The sequence below is a fragment of the Meles meles genome, chromosome 11 (genome assembly GCF_922984935.1).
Source record: "Meles meles chromosome 11, mMelMel3.1 paternal haplotype, whole genome shotgun sequence".
NCBI classification, from domain to species: Eukaryota; Metazoa; Chordata; class Mammalia; order Carnivora; family Mustelidae; genus Meles; species Meles meles.
In genome coordinates, this window is record NC_060076.1 from 85,084,630 (window position 1) to 85,105,827 (window position 21,198).

General features: G+C 40.5%; 1 long non-coding RNA gene across 1 annotated transcript; it reads right to left on the reverse strand.

Moving 5' to 3' along the window:
* Positions 1–4,793: 4,793 nt before the first annotated feature.
* Positions 4,794–20,901, reverse strand: LOC123952762. The gene is made up of 3 exons (XR_006820708.1): positions 20,825–20,901; positions 10,133–10,503; positions 4,794–4,982 (listed from the first exon to the last, which is right to left on the reverse strand). It is a non-coding gene; the product is annotated as an uncharacterized LOC123952762 (long non-coding RNA).
* Between the last annotated feature and the right edge of the window lie 297 nt (positions 20,902–21,198).

Genomic DNA, 21,198 nt, shown 5'->3' on the forward strand with positions numbered 1-21,198 from the left:
TTAGGAAGCCTACTCTCTTAAACTTACAGTTAGCACCTTCTGAAATGTCTTTACATACATTATGGAAATTCATAGCCTACAAATTGCAAGCAAACCCATTAAATATTAGAATAAATTTCATTAAAATATCACCAGCCATTATTTCCCAGGAATGAAATTCTTCACACAGCAATATAATGCTCTATATTCCCTGATTATAAAAATGAATGCATACTTGTGTTAAAAAATAAAAATGAGAAAAAAATAAAAGAAAAATGAGAAAGACAGATGAAAGTAAGAGTTTCATGCAGAGGAGGATTATGAATTACTCCTTAATTTCTTCATGCTCTCCAGTAATTTAACAACTATTATAGTAAATAGGTATCAATTTTCCAATCAAGATGAACAATGACTGTGCATGAAAATAAAATAAAATGCTACTTATTCGTTGAGAGTAAGAAAGAATGAGGAGAGACGACAATGTTTTTTTCTTTTTTTAAAATTTATTTATTTGACAGATCATAAGTAGGCAGAGAGAGAGGGGAAAGCAGGCTCCCTGCTGGGTAGAGAGCCCAATGCCAGGATTCATCCTAGGACCCTGAGATCATGACCTGAGCCAAAGGCAGAGGCTTAACCCACTGAGCCACCCAGGCACCCAGCAATGTGTCTTCTCTAAATAAACCCTTGACCATTCTTAGAAAAATCAGGTTTTGGTCCTAAATCGGACATGCGGTAGCGCTGTGACCTTAACCTAGTATCCCTAGCCCTCTCTGTCAGGTAAGGCAGAGGGATACTTTCTGCCAATTCATTCTCCCTGCTCATTTATTGCTGTCATTCACCCTCCACCCAATACCACTGAGAACCCATCTCTGCCAGGCTCAGTTTCAGCAGGATAGAGAACACACAGTCTGTATTTTTATTACGTTTTTCCAGCTCCTCTGTACAGATAGGTTATGAAGGGGTACGGTGAGGTGGCATGGCAGGCAGGGGCTCCTATGGCACACTTAGTGTTGATGGCCTTGGACTAGAGCAAGGGCAGTGGACACAGAGAGGCAGACAACTTCAAGACATGTTTGGAATTAGAACAGTCTTGAGACTGGCCGATGAAACAGAAGAACTGTAGGAAAGAATAAGGAAAAGAAGGATTTAAAAATAATTCCCAGGCTCTCGGGCTTCAGTTACTCATGGAATGAAAGCAACCACTGTAGCATATGGGGAATGATAGATGATTAATGCGTAAGCAAATAGGTAAGATCTTTTTAGAAAGAAAATCAGAATTATAGGAGAGAAAGGGGTTGGAATAGTATAGGAAGGTAATGGGGGGAGGAGAGAAGGTATATTTTCATCAGGATACCAGGAAAGGGCTTTCTAAGAAGTTACATTTAAGCCGAGTCCTAAACGAAGTCTCTAGAATGGGGGACATGATCATTACCTACACTACCTCGAAACAAACTCTGAAAATCACAGAAAGTCAAAAAATTTCCTCCAGATTCCATCTCGAAATTTACTCGGTGGCTATTCCTGCTCTAGACTATATTTATTTTTTAAAAATTCAGGGGTTCCTTATTACTGTAATACCCACTCTCTTAGAATTTTCCAGTTATGAAAATATCTATGCAGTATCTTCTACACCCAAGAACATGGCCTGGACTACTTAGAATAAAAGGGATTTTGCCAATGACTTTCTAGGATTCTTTAGTAAAATTATTTGTCCACTTGCTTTTCAGGATCATTTTCAAGCCATGTATCTGACACTGTTGGACCGTGGGTAGAAAACAGACTGTGTTTATTACTGCCGGATATCCATGAGGCCCTTGGTGCTCTTTGGAAAATAAGTCTTCTAATATTGTCATCATTTAGTCTTCTATACTGACACTAGAAGAATGATTCACAGTTGAATTGTTATGACTTACTATAGAGAGGTTAATTTTAAGGAAAGAGCTCAGAGGATTAGGGTGTTCTAACTATGAAACTGTTAGGAGCTGCTACATTTCCAGCACACTGAGGAGCATGTAGAAAACCCGCCAACAGGGGATGGAGGCAGATACGGGGTGTGGGGGGGGAGGTTGGGGGATTCTTACTTCTTGAATCACTGGTGTGAACGATGGATTGATGAGGCAAGTCTTGAGTAAGTGAAAAGGGTCTAGCACTCGGGGGTGGGGGGGGAGGGTGCTCTGGAGCACCTGGGTGGCTCAGTCGGTTAAGTGTCTGCCTTCAGCTCAGGGCACGATCCCAGGGTCCTGGAATCAAGGCCCACACTGGGCTCCCTGCTCAGTGGGGAGCCTGCTTCTCCCTCTGATTGCTGCTCCCCTGCTAGTGCTCTCTCTCTCTCAAATAAATAAAATCTTAAAGAAAAAAAAGAAGAAAAGGGATCTCTATCTCAGACATCTCCACACTAGGCAATTAAAACAGGGTTTTGAAGGAGAAAATAACAGGAATTTGAATAACCATGTCTCGGTGAAATCTCTCAACTTCAGAAAGCAGACAGACCGGCTAACACTGGTAAGCAGCAAATGTCTGACCTAAGGGATTCTGAACACCATGGAGGACTGCTGATATTTGTGTCTATTTTTCCCATAAATTTTCTCATTCGTTGATTAAACCAAAAATTCGACAGAAGTTCTAGGCTTCTCCTCTAAGGGTAGGTTTCTCAGTCGTGGCCCTATTGATATACTGGACCAAATTCTTTCTGTGGGTGGCTGGGCCTCTGATCTGTGGGATATTTAGCCATAATCCTGGTCTCTGCACACCAGATGCCATCTGCAGCAGCCCCTCGTTGTGACAACCAAAATTGTCTGCAGACTTCATCGAATGTCCCCTAGGAGACAAAATCATGCCTGGCTGAGAAACAAGGCCTGAAGGGAATGCGTTCCTATATACCGTAGAATCAAAGAGCCACACGTTGCTGGGTTCTTTATGAGTGACAGAATTAAAAGCACAGGGAAGATACGGGGCAGAAAGACACAAGGGCGCCAACCCGCAAACCTCATGTCTTCTCGTCTTGGCTCGTTCTCTCCTAGCGGCTTTGTGCTCCTGTTTCACAACACTCATGTTTTCTTGCTTCCTGCTCTTATTTGGGTAGGCTTCATTGAGGTCTTTTGCAATTATTCCTTCCTGACAAGCAGACTTGTGTTCAGATTCGATGTTTCGAAATAAGTAGGGTATGTGGAAGGCGGACTCTCCAAGTCACTGGACTGCCATCTCTGCTTCCCCAAGCTCCTTCCTTCCCAAAGACATGCATCCTGGAGGGAACAGCAGTGGAAGAAGGTTGCATTTAATGTGAGATGGGCTGTGAGGCACTGTATCCTGGGAGGGGTCGTTCACAAAATAAAGAGTCAATGTCTTTTAGTAGGTCCTGCGGCACGTAGCCATTTGTAGATGGTAGATTGTAATTTTTCATGAATTCTCTTTCTAGAAAGTCTAAGAGGCAAGTGGCTTGAGAGAGAAGATCTCACACAAGTCCAGCAGAGCTATGCCAAGAGAAAGTTTGCCAATACTGGGAATTTTTTTTTAAAAAATCATCATTCACTTGCTACCCAGCCACAGCTATAGATAGGAGTTTACCAGACACCAGGAAACATAAACTAAAATGGGACTCTATAATATATTGCTTCCTGTTCATCAACAAAAAAATATATAGTAATACTTCTTTCATAAAAGTTATAAAAATTCACTAAAGGAAATGTGGAAAATGCATGAAAAGTACAAAGAAAAAAAATATCTCTAGTACTACTATCCAAACCCAAATACCACCACTAACGTTCTGTGGATTTCTTTCCAGTTTCTTTTTTTAATGTACACATTCAGAGAGTATAGAGGAGTGGGGGGGAATATATGTATATATATATTTCATATGTATATATGTGTGTGTATATATTACATATATAATGTAATATATATGTATATATGTATATATTACATATATATATAACATGTATATATATTTCAGTACCCCACTTTTTAAGCTAGAATTGTATGAAATGCATTTTAAATGTTATTCATAAACATAATTTTTAATGGTACATTAAGTTGCATCGAAATGATGTACCATGGCTACTTAGGCTGATTCTAATGATGTGCCATTAAAAAGACTTGCAATAAATATTTATAATAACTTTGTTATTATAGAGTTTCAAAACTAATGTTATTGAATTAAAGGGTATAAACATTTGAAACATCTTAATATGTGTTTGTATACAAAAATTTGAATCAATTTATAGACCAGCCAGCAAAACACAATTCTGCCTATTGCATTTTGTCCTTACCAATTACAGATATTTTCATTAGCTTTATTCTTTCTTTGGGTTAACTTACTTTCATAACCAGTAACCCTATTTTCCCCCATATATTTGTGTACTAACTGCATTTCCTCTTTGGAAAAAATACTGTGACTATTACAGTGTGTCGTCAAAAGAGAGAAATCAAAAGCAGAAGGAAAATACCTATCTTATCAAGACAATTTTGAAAGTCTATGGTCATCATAAGTAGCAGAATTTCTGATGTCACCAATGTCAAGACCTAATATTCTCATTTCTCATCACCCTGTCACCTATAACTACAATTTTCCAGTCAAAGCAAAAAATTTGTGGTTTCTCATATAAGCCATAAGCCCTCAAGCCCTTGACTTTGTACATGCTGTTCCCTTGTCTGGAATGCCCTTTAATGTACCCCAAATGCACACACCACACATGCGCACAGAGCCTGTGGTCTTTCCCAGGCCCCAGCAGTTGCTTGCTGTTACCTTTCTCATAGCCTCGGACATTCCACATCATAATCACTAATATTCTTTTCAGACTTTCCCTCCTGCCCACGGATTCCGCAAGGGCAGGAACACCCGATCTTTGATTTCTAGATTCCACATCATTTACCGTCATGCCTAAGAGAAAGTAGAAGCTCAGGAACTGGTTCCTTCAATATGGACACTGCCGAATAATAAATGTCGTGGCCTTCTTAGTTATCCAATTCTGTCATCCACAGTAATTGTCAGGATTTTGAGGGAGAGACTGAGTGGAAAGAATACAAGCATCAGGGACAGCGGAACCAGGGTTCAAACTTTTAGTTCAACCACAAGCCAGTTCACCATCCTTGGAATAATTACCTAATATCTTTGACACTCCATTGAAACAAAGAGTGATTATAATACGTACCTTATAGGATTATTTGAATATGAGGTACTGAATATATGTAAAGAATCTGGCATATAATAGTGGCTAAATGTAGACATCTTTCTAGTTATTATTGTGTATTTCCATTATATGCATATTTCCATTCCATATATATTTCCTTTGCAATAAATATTACCGAATTCAAAGGATCTGATACTATGTATGTATTTTTCTTTGAAGCATGAAGACCAAGACACAAGGTCAGTGGCACTGACCATATTCTTGCTTTTAGGGAAATCGTAGAAAAGAATTAGTTCTGATTACAGTTGCGAAAAGTAGGCCTATATTTTCCAAAGGCAAGAGAAATCAAGTTCTCTGTAAAATAACACATGATCTTATCATCAACTGCTTAATTTTTTTCTGTTTGCCCCATTAATATTGCTGAAGGTATGTGGGGACCTCAAATTACTATAAATAAAGTCTTGCTGTCCCTGATGGCAGAAGAAAGGAACTTTTGGAACATGCTCTACTTTTCATTTCTAAAAATATATCCACTTGGGCCACACTAGAGAAGCATGTGAAATCTTTCCAGTTAAAAATCAGATTTATACCGGTGGTATGTACAGCAGAAGCGTGTGCACACACACACACACACACACACACAAACACACACAGACACACATGCACGCACATCCCAAAAGCCCTCTGAAGCTCAGTTTCTTTTATTTATCAAACAGCCACGATTCACGCATGCCTTCTGTGTGCCTTCCTTAGGGCTAAAAAGACATTTTCATCCATCTGCCAACCAGATGAACCTAGAGAAAAAGTCACAAAGACCGCCTAAGTGAGGATAACACAAGTACTTGTGCAGAATGAATCTGCCAAGATCTTTTTTCCCTACCCTTAACCCAACCCCCATCACAAGCTGGTTTTATGTCCCACATGCCACGGTTTCCCTTCTGATGACAGCTCAGACCCTCTCCCCCAGCACTGTGTGTTTTCGGCTTCATACCACACAGGATTCAATGTAAACTACGATGCCCTTAGTACGGTGTGCGGCGTAAACACGGGCTTCATAGACAGTGCTTTCTTTCTACCTTTTCAAATCCTTCTGAGCATTCAGGAGATCATCCTCCACACCCCAGAATTCCTTCCACAGAGAGTCAAAGTTATTGCCGCAGGCCTTCTCAGATGCTGAGAAATGGCCAGGAATTTTCCATTTTAGTGGTTTCTGGCATTCCAACATAAGAAGAAATGCCAAAAATGGCTTTCAAAAATAACAGTAGATTTTGCATCTAACAAAGGAATGTTTTTAAGTACTACAGTGTACTCTGTGGTGATATTTACAAGGTTACAAGACACTCCAGCAAGTGTAGCTGAGGAATGCAACAGGAGTTTCAAATGTACCCTACATGTCATCCTCCAAAATCTGCTTATTGTGTACTGTCCACGTGTAGAGCCTCACTTGAAAGTGACATTTGACGTATAAATTTCAAGTCCTTTGAACTGTAAACTCTTCACTTAAAGTCCTTACTCCCGGGCACCTGGGTGGCTCAGTCGGTTAAGTGTCTGCCTTCGGTTCAGGTCATGATCTAAGGTCCTGGGATGGAGTCCCTGTGCCGGGTTCCCTGCTCAGTGTGGAGTATGCTTCTCCCTCTCCCTCTGCTCCTCCCCTGCGCATTCTCTCTCTCTCAAATAAATAAATAAAATCTAAAAAAATTAAAATAAATAAAGTCCTTACTCCCATCTTCATTGTAGTGCTTGCCCCCACACATCTGTGAAAAAAAAAACCCATGAGCAAATAATAAAAAAGATGGGGTAAGATTTCCCCTTAAAAGAGGTGAAAAAGAGGCTTGCGGAGCCAAATGAGGCCACTATAGCAACATCAACTTACAGGTTGAACTGAGAAGAATTTCTCTCCACAACTCTAGCAACTCATTCACTGTCACCAAGGGGGCCTTGACCCCCCACTTGGATAAGCAAGGTCCCAATCCAGCCTCCCAGGAGGGTGAACTGGAATGGGAGCCTTGACAATCAGGCCACGAATTAGCAGGTTATGACTAGAGTAATTTTCCCCAGACTTCTCTGGCAAAAGTAAGCTAGTCCTCCCACAGAGATGCCTCAAGAGTTTATAACTTTTAAACTGAAATTGTTTTTCTGAAGTAATGACAAGGCACCAGTGAACACTGAGTGGAGGTTACTATTTTAAATGATAAACTATTTTAATTATAAGAGAAATAAACAATAGGATATTTGAATTGCTTATAATGACAGACACGCAGAGACGCATGGAATAATATATTTGTAACTGGAAACTACAGGTTAAAGTATAACACTAAATATACGTAAAGATATAATCTATCTTTATATATATAATCCATGCTCCTGTGAAACTGTAGGGTTCAAGACATGACGTGATTATTCTATGGGTTACTGAATAGTAGAGAAAGAATTATATACAAATAGTATGGAAAAAGACAACATGATGTAGTCTGTAGTCGAAAAGCTCAGGCTTTGGTCCCCTCCTTCTCCTCTTCTCTTCCTTCCTTAACTCTACAATCTGGATTCTGCCGGCATCACTCCTGGCCCCACCACTCCCCGACCCCGACCTCCCAGAACCTACTTCTGCTGCCAAGGCAAACTCATTGTTGCTAAACTCAAAGACACTTTTCATCCTTGTCTTATCTGATCTCTAGCCACAGCACTTGACTCTGTGGCAAACACCCTTCTTTCTGGAACCACTCAGTCTTGACTTCCTTGACATCATCTCTCTTGGATGTCATCTTATATCACCTGATCTAGTCCTTCTTGGTCTCCTGCAAATGCTTCTTTCTTTTTGATCCCCTCACTAATGGTGCCATCATTAGGCCTTTTTTCCCCTTCTCAGTGTACATTATTTCCCCGTGACTTCATTGTTTCCAATGACTTCAAGTGCTTTCTCCTTGCTAAAGGACTTCCTAACCTATACCGCCAGGTCAAGTCTCTCTCCTGAGCTCCAGGCCTATAGAGCTGTTTACAGGACAACTGTATCAGTTATCTATTGCTGCACCAATCTCCTCAAAACAGTGGTACAAATTCCTGACAGTTGTTCTACTCCTGAATCTGGAGGTCAACTGGGCTCAGCTAGCCAGTTCTCACTGCACTAAGGTCTCAGCAGTTGTGACCTGACAATGGCTGGGGCTTAGATCATCCCAAAGTCTTCTTCATTCACATGTCAGTCACCCAGGATGGACGATCTGAATAGCTGAAGTCTTAAATTCTGGGCCATTTCTCTCTATATGTATGTACGTGAACAGTCCATGTGGAGACTCGTCTACATGGCCAAGCTTCTAACCTGACAGTTGAGAGCTCTGAAAAAGAACTCATGTTTGGAAGTGATGTCCTCATGTTCAGAACTGATCTGACATCCACAGCCAGGCTACATTATTCTCCTGCTGGACGTAAACAATCTCATAGAATACTGACCTCAGACAAGGTTACTCTGAGACCATAAGATAAAATAAGACCGCTTCATAATGTCGTTTAAGCACAGGTAAAATGCCACTATAACATTTATAAAATATCTGACCACAGAATTAACCCCACTTTCTGAAAACATCCAGTCTGGACCAAATCTATGCCTTTTTGTTTTTTAAGATTTTTATTTGACAGAGAGAGAGAGAGAGAGCACGCGCGTAAGCATGCACACACAAGCAGGGGGAGGGGCAGAGAAATAGGGAGAAGCAAACTCCCTGCTAAAAGGGAGCCCTGATTAACCAGGGATAACCAGGGGCTTGATCCCTGGACAACCTGAGCCAAAGGCAGACACTTAACTGACTGAGCCACCCAGGAACTCCAAATCTATGCTTCCTTAAACCTTCCTCCTATCACCCAACCAAATCCTAAATTCTATAACAGGTCCTTTCTAACACCTTCTCCCTGAAACACCTCACAGTTCCCATGATGTTCATTCTTCCTTGCTACAAGTAATAAATGCAACCTGTTCCTGATGAACTTGAACTGAAGAGCACTGGCAGCTCTCAGAACAAGCTTTTCCCAAGAAACCAGCAAGGCCTTTTCTAAACTAAACTAGCCTTGTGTACCACATAGCATCCTTTCTGCACGTTCCAAGGAAAAAAGATGTGATGACCAGAGAAAAGGAAGTCTAGAAAAGAGGTATGTGGATGAACCTGTGGGAATGAAAAAAAAAGCCAATGTCACATTAATGCCCACAGAAGAGCATACACCACAGAGAAGACCCTCCATGACCATGTGCACAGGAAGACCCATACCATGACACTTAGCTAGCCCCCTCTTCAGACATCCCAGGGCCTGTGCCAGAAGCCCACGCACAGTTGTCATAGTGCTGCAAATGAGGCCACCCGTGCTGAACGCGCTCCCACTGCTGGGTTCCCAACCTGTCAGCAATAGAGTCTGATGCCAAGCCCTTGACACAGCACCATTCTTCGGGGAAAACTCACCAAGCCAGCCAATAGAATATTAATTATATCAGAACCCAACTCTCTTGACAGCAGCTAGCAATTTGTCCTTACCAAAATCAACACATACTCTGGATACCCATTTGCCTTCTCTTCCTTCCAGTGCGTCTACCAACACCACCGTTCAAGGATACCAAGTGCTACACAATATTTGATGCAGGGGCGCCTGGGTGGCTCAGTGGGTTAAGCCGCTGCCTTCGGCTCAGGTCATGATCTCGGGGTCCTGGGATCGAGTCCCACATCGGGCTCTCTGCTCAGCAGGGAGCCTGCTCCCCTCTCTCTCTCTCTCTGCCTGCCTCTCTATCTACTTGTGGTCTCTCTCTGTCAAATAAATAAAAAATAAAAATCTTAAAAAAAAAAAAAAAGAGGAGTCAGTCCCATTTAAAAAAAAAAAAGAATATTTGATGCATCCATATGGCATCCCTTAAAAATATAAATAAATAAACTTCTCATATCACTATGTGGCACACCTGAAACTAATGTAACACTGCGTGTCAACAACACTCGAATAAAAAAGAAAAAATTTTTAAAATATGGCGTCCCTTGCAATACCGCCTAAAACCAACTTACCATGTGAAGGCAAAGGAAGTGTAGTAATGCGCTCATTATCATGAGAGCCCAGGCTGGCGCTTGGCTGTAAAGGCAATTCGTCGTTGCGGCTGAGTGGGGTTGAGTAGAAGCTGGTTCGCCTTCGCTGCTCTGTGCCTCGAGCCCGAGGTGCTCTAAGGAAATGGCCAATGATTGCCGGTGGGTACAGAGGGATGAAAAGGCTCGGAAAAAGCGTCTGATAGGGAGAAATGGCCAGAGGGAGCAGCTCGAGTTCCTCCTTAATACTGCTACTGTGCTCTCACAACCTCTGCCGGGAGGATGAAACCTCAAAGTGCCTTCCCGCAACTACTTCTTACAGCGCCCTCTATTGATGAAACCATCTATGCAGGCGGCTGGCCAAAAAATAAAAATAAAAATTAAAAAAAAAATTGCCGATTAGACCTCGCTCCAGTAACACAAAGCAAGACAAAGAAGGATGAATTTGGAGCTCAGAGACTATACTCTGCTAACCCGCACCTTGCAAGTTCTAACTAAAACTAAAACTATTATTTAACTACATTATTGTTCTAGCTGAAACTATTATTAGCATTCGCACAATTTTTCTGTGGCTATCTTATGATTATGTTCCTTAGGATAAATTCCAGGAAGCAGAATTACTGAGTGTAAAGATTCAAACTTTTAAAATCTTTGGATATAGAATAATAAAGCTTCTTTATCACGCTGTGCAAATTTATGTTCACTCCAGTAGAATATGAATATATAAAGAATAAGCACAGTCTGGGCACTTGTAGGAGTGTGATATTCTGGAACAAATGCTTGACAGGGAGTGCGCTAACGTAGCACGGCCAGCTCCTGTTCTCTATTCCTGTTCTTTGGAGTCTCCCTAGGTAATTTCCATTTGTTTGTTCATTCAAATGGCTACCAAAGCAGAGGTAAACCTAAAATTCTAATAGGGGGAAATGTTTTTTAAATGAAACATGAAAATATCTACAAGTAATACTGATTCTTGAAAGAAATGTGATTCAAGAAAGCCAAAAAGTCATGTCTGCTTTTTGGAATTGAAAACGGGAGATGTTCACAATGTCCCCCCACTGATGGCAAGGTTCTCCTCTGACACACTAAACCGCAGGGTTGCTGAGAGGATCAGTAAGTAAGTAAGCACGTGGGAGGAGACAATAAACAAGAGTTTTATTTCCTGAGAGCATTGCTGTTCGATTGCTAAAAATCCAATCATATATATTTTTCATTTTGCCAAAGCTGTTTTCATTAAGGATGGAAAACACTTCTCGTGCCCAAGCTAAAAGTGTGTTACAATAAAATGTTAAGCCCCAACGACTATTAGTTACAGATTTGATGGTATTTCTTCCCAGCTTCTTAACTAATACCATTTGTCTTCTTTAACTGCTTTCGCTGATATAAACTCTCAATGCAGTGAGCAGAAGTGGAAGGCAATCAGATATTACATGATCTCTGCATTTGTCTTTGTTTCCAATATACTTACTTTGCGTTAGCATTTGGGCACTTACGCTGCCCAAGTTGTAATAAACCATTTGCACTGTGTCTTCATCCTAAGACTCCTTGAAGCAAGAGTCCATTTTAGTAAACTCTATCTAGCATTGCGCTCCACATGCATAAGCTCCTAAAAAATCAGGTGTTTCAGGAGCACTAGGGTGGCTGGGTCAGTTAAGCATCTGCCTTCAGCTCAGGCTATGATCTCAGGGTCCTGGGATGGAGCCCGCCTCCCACATCAGGCTCCCTGCTCAGTGGGGAGTTTGCTTCTCCCTCTGCACTGCCCCCCTCCCCACCTTGTGCTCTCTTTCTCTCTCTCTCAAATAAATAAATAAAATATTTTTTAAAAATTAAAAAATAAATAAATAATCAAGTGTTGCAGACACAAATGTTTTCATCTATCAGGCATGTATCATAAATTAATGAAGCAGGAATAATATAAAATAATAGGGATCCATGGGGGACATACCTAAAGGAATTTATATAAAATGAAATAAAATAAAATAGAACAGAATAAAATAAAACAAAACAAAACATACTCAGGGAAAAAACACTGTAAGCTACATTAGACTATAAGACAGCTTGCTTATGACATCTGTATAAATCTTGGGTGAACTTAATTAGAAGCTGAAGTAGTGCTAAGAAAGAACTAAAAATCGATGAATCAAAGAAAATCAGGACTCAGGTCTGAGCCAGAAGTCCCACTACTTCCAGCCTGGTCTCTATAACCCCAGCTCACCTTCCCTCTCCCTCCCACAGCCATGATGCCATCACCTCCCCAGCCCTCCTCTTATCATTCTTCCTAGTGCAATGCATTTGAGGCCTTGATTTTTTTTTTCTTATGGTAAAACTCACATAACATAAAATACCCCATTTTCACACTTTAAGGTGTAAAATCCAGCGGTAACTTGCATATTCATAGTGTTTTCAACCATAACCACACCCCAAAAGGAGACCCTACTCATTAAGCAGTCCCGCCCCACACTCCTTTTCCCAGACCTTGGCAATGACTCTTGGCTTTTTGTGAGACCTTTATTTTTGCTTTCCCTTGCATGCTCAGCTCAGCCCACATCGAAAGAAAATCAGAGCAGAACTCAGGTCTGATAAGATGAGAAAACAGACATGGGGGCAGAATAAAACTCTCTGAATGCAAAGTTAGGGAAGCTTCATTAGATAATTTCCCCACTCAGGCTTCTTTCCTGTTCCCCATTGGGTGTTTCTCTTCTCTGTGCCCTAAATTGTGGTCAATTATATTCTGTTGCCCCGCAAATACTTTTGGTTTATGTTTTGAGTCAGCGGAAAATGAATTTAAAATGCCTGGTGTAAACACTCACGCATTCCCATCCTGTGCCAAAGGACTTTCCTTGGCTGACTCAGGATTGTTGATTGATGGTGTCAGTCTCCTTGGAAATCACTTGGAGGCTTTTGAGAAGATCCCCCTGCAAGGCTGAATTTCTCTGAAATGCTGAACTGCCGCTAGTTACACCAATGCATTGAAAATACCTCTTGAGGTGCAAGACAATCACTATAAATCTACACGGACCAGACCTTGAGTATCTTGGAGGTCAATCTTTAGTCACTTACTCATCAGGCCCTGGAACATTCACTTATTCCAAGTCTGGCCATTTTTCTCTAGCTCTGGGAGATAAGCAAAAAGATGTGTGCACACAAATATGAATACAGGTTAACTTCAAAGTAATACAGATGTAATTTTAAAACTATAATCACATATTCTACTTTTGATTTTTTTCTTTGTTTTGCTTGGTAAAGATGGTCTTCTTGGGCAAGTCACCTCAATTTTGGGGGGTCTCCTTTGCTCATCTTTAAATTTAAAATAGTTGGGGCACCTAGGTGGCTCAGTTGTTAAACATCTACCTTTAGTTCAGGTCATAATCCCAGGGTCCTGTGACAGAGCCCCGTGTGGGGCTCCCTGCTCTGCAGGAAGCCTGTTTCTCCCTCTCCCACTCCCCCTGCTTGTGCTCCCTCTCTAGCTGTGTCTCTCTCTGTCAAATAAATAAAATAAAATCTTTTTAAAAATTTAATTTAATTAAGTTTAAATTTAAAATGTTTACCTAGATCAGTAGTTTCTTACTCCAGGTATCAAAATCTGAACACAGGTATTATCTCTACTCTGAAAAATAATAGATCTTTCCATTCATATGTTATTGTTTTTTAAAATATTTGAATTTTTTTCCCATGCTCATGGATTGGAAGAATAAACATTGTTAAAATGTCTCTACTGCCTAGAGCAATCTACACTTTCAATGCCATTCCGATCAAAATTCCATCTGCATTTTTCAAAGAGCTGGAACAAATGATCCTAAAATTTGTATGGAACCAGAAGAGACCCCGAATTGCTAAGGAAATGTTGAAAAAGAAAAACAAAACTGAGGGCATCATGTTGCCTCATTTCAAGCTTTACTACAAAGCTGTGATCACCAAGACAGCATGGTACTGGCATAAAAACAGACACATAGACCAGTGGAACAGAGTAGAGAGCCCAAATACGGACCCTCAACTCTATGGTCAAATAATTTTCCACAAAGCAGGAAAAAATATACAGTGAAAAAAGACAGTCTCTTCAATAAATGGTGCTGGGAAAATTGGACAGCTATGTGTAGAAGAATGAAACTCGATCATTCTCTTACACCATACACAAAGATGAACTCGAAATGGATAAAAGACCTCAGCATGAGGCAGGAATCCATCAGAATCCTAGAGGAGAACATAGGCAGTAACCTCTTCGACATCGGCCACAGCAACTTTCAAGATATAGTGAAAATGAACTTTTGGGACTTCATCAAGATCAAAAGCTTCTGTACAGCAAAACAGTCAACAAAAAAAAGGCAACCCACAGAATGGGAGAAGATATTCGCAAATGACACTACAGACACAGGGTTGATATCCAAGATCTATAAAGAACTCCTCAAACTCAACACACACAAAACAGATAATCACATCAAAAAATGGGCAGAAGACATGAACAGACACTTCTCCAAAGAAGATATACAAATGACTAACAGACACATGAAAAAATGTTCATCATTAGCCATCAATGAGATTTAAATCAAAACCACATGGAGATACCATCTTACACAGTTAGAATGGCCAAAATTAACAAGACAGTAAACAATATGTATTGGAGAGGATGTGGAGAAAGTGGAACCCTCTTACACTGTTGATGGGAATGCAAGTTGGTGCAGCTGCTTTGGAAAACAGTGTAGAGATTCCTCAAAAAATTAAAAATAGAGCTACCCTATGACCCTGCAATTGCACTACTGGGTATTTACCCCAAAGATACAGATGTAGTGAAAAGAAGGGCCACCTGTACCCCAATGTTCATAGCAGCAATGGCCACAGTTACTGAACTGTGGAAAGAACCAAGATCCCCTTCAACAGACGAATGGATAAAGAAGGTATGGTCCATATATACTATGGAGTATTATGCCTCCATCAGAAAGGACGAATACCCAACTTTTGTATCAACAGGGATGGGACGGGAAGAGATTATGCTGACTGAAATAAATCAAGCAGAGAAAGTCAATTTTCATATGGTTTTGCTTACTTGTGGAGCATAAGGAATAACATGGAGGACATGGGGAGATAAAGAGGAGAAGTGAGTTGGGGAAAACTAGAGGGGGAGATGAACCATGAGAGACTGTGGACTCTGAAAAACAATCTGAGGGTTTTGGAGGGGCGGAGGGTGGGAGGTTGTGTAAGCCTGGTGGTGGGTATTAAGGAGGGATGTATTGCACAGAGTACTGGGTGTGGTGCATAAACAATGAATTCTGGAAAAGAAATTTAAAAAATAAATTAAAAATTTTTTAAAGTTTGTTACTTTTTTTTATATTTAGGAAATACAAAATTATTCATGCTAACTATAGAAAATTGGAAAACAAAGAGAAGATAAATAAAATCACCTATAATCCTGCCATGCAGATATAGTGATTCCACTGTGTGTTCATCCACTTTTCTTTCTCTCCATATTTATACATATATTATTTTGGCCAAACTGAAATATACTATAGGCATGATGTTTTATAACCTGCATTTTTACTTAATCATGTATCTTAAACATTTTCTAAATCATGAATTATTTTTCTACAACAAAGTTTAAATGACACTCTCATGTGAGTACATATTATTTTCCAAGATTTAGATGGTTTCTAGTATTTTATTATTTTTAACAATGCTGCTATGAACATCTATGATGTGATTACATTCACATCACTGTGAATTAATAAGAACTGTTATTTTGGGGGTCCCTGGGTAGTTCAGCTGGTTGAGCCTCTGACTCTTGGTTTCAGTTCAGGTCATGATCTAATGGGTTGTGAGACTGAGCCCCTCAGGGGCTCCACACTCAGTTGGGGGGTCTGCTTGAAAGATTCTCTCCCTCTTCCCCTCCCTCCCCTAGCTCTCTCATGCTGTCTCTCTAAAATAAATTTATTTTCTTTTATTCATTTGTTTTAGAGAGAGAGCACAAGCAGGAGGAGTGGCAGGCAGGGGGAGAAGCAGGCTCACTGCTGAGCAAGTAGCCCAATGCGGAACTCGATCCTGGGACCCTGAGATCATGACCTGAGCCGAAGGTAGATGCTTAACTGAATGAGCTACCCAGGTGCCCTAGCATTATGAATTTATGGTGATGTTTCAAATCCCAACCTATGGGGCGCCTGGGTGGCTCAGTGGTTTAAGCCTCTGCCTTCGGCTCAGGTCACAGTCTCAGGGTCCTGGGATCGGGCCTCGCATCAGGCTCTCTGCTCAGTGAGGAGCCTGTTTCTCCCTCTCTCTCTGCCTGCCTCTCTGCCTACTTGTGACCTCTCTCTCTGTCAAATAAATAAATAAAATATTTTAAAAAAAATCCCAACCTATAATAGAGTTTTTACTAATTTCTTTAATTTTACATTTTTATCTTTTTCTTTACTCATACTGGACAAGCAAGCATTTTTCATGCCCAGAAAAAAAAGAGTAAGAATAGTTCTTGAAAAAGAAAACACCCTCTATTTCTCTAATTTCTTGTTTAATCTTGTATATAATAATGTTGTTTAAATATGTAATACAAAATGAGACATAAGCTACTTATGACTGCAGTTCTCATATAATAAAACTAGAAAATTTGACAAACTCAAAGCAAACAGGCTTACAATGCTAAGAACGCTGAATTCAACAACACTAATTTAACTTGACAGATAATAATAATGACCTTCATAAAGTGGCGCCATTCCCTTCATTGTGACCATTATACTGATTTGGGAGGAAGGGGGACAGGTTCTTTGGACTCTGGTTCCCCCACCCTCCTGTGCCCTTCTTATGGTTTGATTTCTCACCACTTAACACTATTCAACTGACTGAAAACCGCAGCAGACCAGCTTCATTCCATCATTTGGTCTCAATTACAAACTAGGTTGACCTCTTTTCCCATATGTTCTTATTCAACAATTACAGATACATTGCTTAGTACTAACGCAGACCCCATTGTATGCCGTACTCAGCTCTGAGGTTCAGTCTGATGATCCTAAACGTTACATATAAACCCTAGGCATTATATATAAATAGAAATAGAAATATAAACATACACACACACACGCACACACATTTTCATTTTAACTTTCCCCAATGTTTCACAGCTAATAAGCAGTGGAGCTGAGATTCAAACTCAGATCTCTCTGTTCCACTAAAACACCCAGACTAAAATAGGCTGTGGCTTTTCATAACTTGGGGAAATGAAGGCAAAAGTGATCGATTGTGATGTGCTAGGAGAGGCCTGAGATCTGGATCCAGACAAGTGTACCGACCTCTACTCTGAGCTGGCCTTGTGAATTTGAACATGTCCCTGAACCTCTCTGGATTTCAGCTTCCTCATCTGGCATGTGAATGGGTTAGATCATGGCCCTTTACAGTTCCAAAATTCTGTTAATTTTCTATACCGGCCAAACACCCTTTAAACAAAGAGGAATGACTTACACGATATTCTCCCTTTTTGCTGTGGAATTTCTATTTCCATCTAAACATCTAAACCAACGAAGTCAAAGAAGAACTGGAAAATTATTCCAAATTTGGAAAGTGTCTATTACAAATAATTTAATACCAAAAGGATGACCATTTGATTGAAGGATATGATTTTTAAAAGTCTATAACACTATCTTGGAATCCTGCTAAGAGTAGAAAAGACACTTTAGACCACTCAGAACAATCCTCATTTTACTAATGCAAGTTTCTATGATTTCCCCAAAACCAAAGAGCTTGTTTGTACTATAGACAGATAATTTATTACTGGATTATTAATATCTAACTTACCATAAGGCCCTCAAAATTACCTTCTCATATTCACTGCCAAAAACATAGAGGAGGAAAGCAGTATAAAAAAGTGGTTAAGTATAGGCTGTGAAATTAAATTGCCAGTGTGCAAATTCCAACAGCAACACTTCCTGTGTGATGTTGAGATAATGATGTAATGCTTTCATACCTCAGGGTTCTCCATCTGTAAAATGAGGGTGACAATCACTGTACATACCCCTGGGCTAATCAGGAGAATTAAAATACTAAACCATGTAAACTGTTTAGTATATTGCCTGGCACATAAGAGATACCAATATCAGCCAGGATTTTATATTAAATTGTGTATGTAATACATTGGCTCAGTTTGGTTGAGTGAGAGCTTGTATTTCTTCCATTCGTATTCAGGGTCAGAATTAGCCTAAAGTGGTCTTACAGTTTGATCTTACAATCTTATAAGAATTATCAGTCTACAAATTCGGCAATGATAAAAGTGCCCACCAGGAAAACGGGAGCTCTAAAATTAATTTTAAGAATAAAGATATAGGCTGTTTTCCACTGCAGGACGCTAAAGTCAGGGTCTTCCCTTGAAGAGTTTGCAAAAATAACTCTGATATCACATATAAGTAACAGCTCACCCACTGTTCTCCAAATTTTTGTTCCCCATTAAGCAGACGATGATTTGATTTTTGCCAGCGTATGGACATGGCTTTGCCATCACCATATTTAAGGGACAATGGTTAAATCCTTTAACACACTGTGTATGAATTTCAAAGGCCTTCATGACTGTTTATCTCATCTTTATGGACCTTTAAACCTAATAGCTTTGGTTGCAATAAAAAAGTGATTTCCAAAAGCTAAGCATCTCTTCAAGGCCACTGCCAGGCTGTTCAGCTGATCAAAATTATGATGTCACCCAGACACAGAACTCATGTGTCCTTGTCTTCAACTTGTCCACTAACTGACAATGTGGGGAGGGGGGCAAAATTTGTGTTCTCCTGTCATTAAACAAGGACATTAGCCAAAAGAAATATCAATTCAGTTCCAGGAATACAAATGTTGCAATTTTGCTCTGGTTTAGTAGTTTGGGGTAATATATAGGTTCATTTAAAACTCACAGTACAATAAGTCATGTCAGATTTATCCTTCTCTCTGCTTCCCCTTTTGGAAATGTTAAGGTGGTCAGTCTGAAACACAGAGGCCTGGATGATTATAATCATAAGAGCCAGCTCAGGGCCACATTCCCCTGATATCCCTTTCCTAACCATTCATTTTCCCAACTGTCATTTTCCTTCCCTTTCCCTGTGAATAAAATGTCCCACCTCTCCTAACTCTTGAGATCTTCATTAATGGCCTCTCTCTCCACTAGCCCACCTGCCGACTTGCACACAAAGATAACACACCCTCTTTCTGAAATCCACTGTTCAGCCTGACCTCCACACACCTACTGCCAAACTTACACCATGTTCATAATTATTCCTTTGGACCAAATGTAACCCTTTCACCAGACAGTCCTCACTCTTAACTAGCAAGCCAAGGAAATCCAAGACAAAGCTTCAGGATACACAGACAGATACAATTTTGCTCAAAGAGGCATAAACACTTTCACTATCTATGCAAAGGACATTTAGGATCAAAAAGAGTAAGTTAAGGTAGATTAATAGGCCTAATGATTTGAGGGATAAAAAATTTGGTGAGGACACCATCACATTTCCTTTAAATATATTATATCCCAGTTTTCTAAGAAGTACTGTAAAAGAACGTTGAAATTGGAGCCGGGGGGGGGGGGGGGAACAGCTATAGAATTAATTATGTGATTTTTTTCACTGAGTCACAATGACATGGTAAGCAAACTGACAATCTAACTTAACCTCTTCCAGACCAAACTTCTCAACCTCAGGAGGGCTGATGTTTTAGGCAGAGTAATTGTTTGTTGTGGGGAGTGGCCCCGTGCAGAAAAGTTAGTGGTATCCCCTTCCTCCAGCTGTGATAATCAAAAATGTCCCCAGACACTGCCAAACATCCCCTAGGGGGGCAAAATCTTCCCAGATTGAGAACCACTCTCATAGATTGGACAAAAGACTGCTTGTTATAGATCTAGGATCAGTCAAACTGCAGCCTGTATAGGGCAGAAGGAAAACCCACTTTGGATTTGGGAAAACCCCAAAATCCTGATCTTTGTAAATAAAGTTTTATTGAAGCACAGTCATACTCCTTTATTTATTTAACATCCCTGGGTGCTTTCTCTCTAAAACAGCAGTGTCAGGGAGTGGTGACATTGTGTGATACTGTATGACCTACATAACCAAAAATATTTACTATCTGGTTCTTTAGAGGAAGTTTGCCAACCTCTGTCCTAGTCTACTGGTTTCAAGCATCTTTTTAGTGATGACGACTTTTTATAATGAAATCTTATATAAAACTTGTGTCAGACAGGCTCCAGATGGAACATTCAACTCGGGTAATTTGAGGAAGTAGAGCATATGCAGAGTAAGTTACACAGGCAATTTCAAAGGTGTGGCACAGTACAGAGAAATCACAAAGGGCTAAGAGAGCTGGGTGTTCTTACCACCTGGAGGCCAGAAGGGGAGAGAATAAGACGACCCTGCAGGAAGGGAACCAGAGGAATAAACATCTCCCTCACATTTTCCCTCCCTCCCATCTCACACGTGTGTTCCCTAGCAGCCAAATCAAACTGAAGCCAGAGGACAAGATAACTCATTGAAGGGATCCTTACAGGTCAGTCTCCCAGGTCACAGATGGAGAATGGAGCTGGAGGAGGGGGGTAAAGGTGGGGAGGGGGGGGCAAAACAAAAAATACCCAGCCTAGAGCCCTAATGACTGAAACTGATCAAAGTCAAGTATCTGTGATGTTTTAGTAGGGGAAGATATTAAGATCAGCACAGACTGGCCTGGCTCTGACATACTTACCAAGTTGAAACAGGGATCGCACTTTGAATCCTCTTCTGACTCCTCTGCTGGCCTTCTCACTTCACTTGCCTCCTTTCTGAAACAAAATCCCAGAGTCAGATATGTCAATGCTGTTTTTTCCTAACAAGCTGCAATTCTTAAACCCGTTGGCACCATTTAAACCTTTGAACCCAAGTACCAGACAGGCCCCTTCTATCCCTCCCAGTCCTCTACCTTCTCTGCTCAGTCCTCAAATTTGCTGAACATTGATAGAAACGTTTTAAATACCCTGATTTCGGAATCCACGTCAACGTCATCGTATCGGGGCACCAACAGGAGTCCATTTGCTCAGCTTCCTGTGACTTTCAGTCCTCAACAAAAACGAGCTCAGTATC